Source organism: Mus pahari, chromosome 10, assembly GCF_900095145.1.
Source record: "Mus pahari chromosome 10, PAHARI_EIJ_v1.1, whole genome shotgun sequence".
NCBI classification, from domain to species: domain Eukaryota; kingdom Metazoa; phylum Chordata; class Mammalia; order Rodentia; family Muridae; genus Mus; species Mus pahari.
The window spans coordinates 44953955-44956901 of record NC_034599.1 but is presented as its reverse complement, the minus strand read 5'-3'; positions in this window follow the sequence as shown (position 1 = coordinate 44956901).

Genomic DNA, 2947 nt, shown 5'->3' with positions numbered 1-2947 from the left:
CGCCTAGGACGTGTAACCCTCTGGTTGGCGGCCTGCTGTTACCCCAGATGACGCCACGGGAAAGGCAGGGCGCAAGGGAATGGAAATCTACCCAGCACATGCGCAGCTGCCTTGTTTGTATGTTAGAGCGCAGGACATCAGCGCTATCTTGTAATGGCGAATGTGAGGGCGGCTCCCCACACTTGGACTAAAGGCATACATCACCATACCTGGCCCAATTGTTTTTTTTTTTTTTGTGTGTGTGTGTGTGTTTTAATAAGATATTATGTCTATGCCTCAGTAAACTTCCTATAGGTATAATAATAATAATCCCAGGATGATCGCATTTAAAGGAGGATGTACATTGGCTCAAGATTTCAGAGGTTTCAATTCAATGGGGATTGGCTCTGCTGCCATTTTGTCACACATTATGCAGAAGTTCTTGATGAGAGCACAAGGCATAACAGAGCTGGTGAGGCTACAAGCTAAGAGAGGGAGGGGAGAGGAGGGGAAAGGTTCTTTTTTGGGGGGTTTTTTGAGACAGGGTTTCTCCGTGTAGCCCTGGCTGTCCTGGAACTCACTTTGTAGATCAAGGCTCACACCTCCCCTCCCCACACCATGACCCTATTCCCTTCATGAAGGCCCACCTCACAAGTTCAACCATCTCTCAATAACACCTGTCCACTTCTTAGCATCCATCTTGGATGATGCTTAAGGTGGAAACCATGACCCAATGACACTATTTTTAAAAGCTATCTTATGAACACTCCGTTTTATCACAATGGGACTTGGACTCCTATGTAGTGACTGATGATTGCAGACATTTCTTCTTCTTCTTCTTCTTCTTCTTCTTCTTCTTCTTCTTCTTCTTCTTCTTCTTCTTCTTCTTCTTCTTTTCTTCTTCTTCTTTCAACAGAGCTATTTGTATCTTTATGTGTTGAGTGTTTCTAAAGAGAAATTATACTTCTTGATGTTTTTGCTCAATCTAGTAAAACCACCATCTAAACTTAGACATTTATGTTTATGTTTTTTTTTAAAAAAAAAAAAACAACAAATATTTGAGTTGAAACTACCATCTTGGTAGTCTCAACTTGGTAGTACCAACTTGGTAGTCTGTTCGTCATTTTCTCTTTTCTTCCCTTTAAAGAGGTCAGTACTTTTAATTTTTTTTACTTATCTTCTTTCTTATTTACTGTATAGTTTGTAGGGTCTATAATTACATCTTTTGCACACATGTATGTATGCAGGTTCATGAGTGTGCAGGTATGCACACACATACTCATGACTATGTGTTCAGGGGTTAGAGGATAATCATAAATGTCCTCTTCAGGGATGCCTCCCTATCTTCTTTGAGATGGGGACTCTCACTTGCCTGGTGTCCACCAATGAAGCTACACCAAATGGCCAAGGGGTCCCAGAGAATCTCCTGCTTCTGCATCCACAGAGTCTCACCACACTGGACTTCATTACATGGTCTAGAGTATTACATGACTAAAAACATTAACATTTAATACTGTGTCTTATTCTCACCCTGAATGCATCAGGCTAGCCTTGACCAAATCCTGCCTCAGCCTTCCAAGTACTGAGATCACAAGCATGAACCACCATGTCTGCCCTACACATATTTATTACTTTTTAAAATTACCATTTTGTGTGTGTGTGTGTGTGTGCGTGCGTGTGTACCTTTGAATGGGTTTTAAGATTGATCTGAATTCACCAGGCTTGCTTCCTAAGCACTTACACCCCCTGAGCCATCTATGACATCAAATTTTGGACTGTATTATAGTGTGGAAAATCAACTGTAAAGCAAGTAAATTTTTTAAATGTCAGGTAGGGGTTTCCCCCACTCTAATCAGCAAAAATATGGACACTGTAGATAAAATGTATCTTAGGTTGTTACCGTAAAATTAAACAAGATTATATACATGATGTACAAAGAAGATTCGATTCATCCCCCCCTTTTTTTTTTACTGTCGCATAAAGTTGATGAACGATGTAAACAATACCCATCTTACTTATCTAGCAAAAAAAAAAAAAAACCACTTAATACACATTTTTGGAAACACAATCCCCTTGTAAAATGGCAGTGTAATATAGGTGGCAAGGAATGTGGGACCATCAAATCAAATAGAGCTGTTTCCAGAAGAGCAGGGGATATTCGCCCACTGCACTGGTATTTTCTAACAGGGTGACCTGTGAGGGGTGGAGAATCCCCCCAAAACTCTATCAGATAAACTTGAGAGGATTCCTAATAAGCATGAGGAATACATAACACTAAAAACACCTAGGAACCAACCACCTATGAAGGAACTATTAGCAGAAATAATGCATGCGTTTAAGAATAGAACCCACAGAGGGCTCTAAAATAAAATAGAGGGACATATTTAAAGACACCTGTAACTGTTCAAACAGGCAAAAGACAGAATCTGTCTGAAATTCAAAATCAGAGATGTGAGGGCCTGAGGAGATAGCTCAGTTGGCAAAGGACTCGTCATTCTAACATGAGGTTCTGAGTTCAATCCCCAAATCTCTGTCAAAAGTGATGCATGGTGGTACATGCTTGCCCCATGGGGACATGAGACAAGCAGAGGCAATCTCTGGGGCAAGCCTAGCCTAATGGGTGAGCTCCAGGTCTCAGTGAGACACCCTGTCTCAGAAAGTAAGATGGAAATTTCCTGAGAACATAAGCCGGAGATTGACCCCTGGTCTCCACCTGAGCATACAGACAGATGCATACCCACCACAAACAAACCAACAAAATTAAGCCAGAGATTTGATGTTTGTAGTTCTTTTGTAAAAAAAATGCCCACAAGAGTGTTTTTCTGTTTTGCATATATGACTCCCCCATTCCCCCCCATCCCCACCCTTCCATTCTAGAACCTTCTTAAACAAACTCAGAAACTAAAATTCTAGGTCCAGGTACTCAACAGGGAACATTGCTCTGATCTGAGAAGACACACATCCTTGA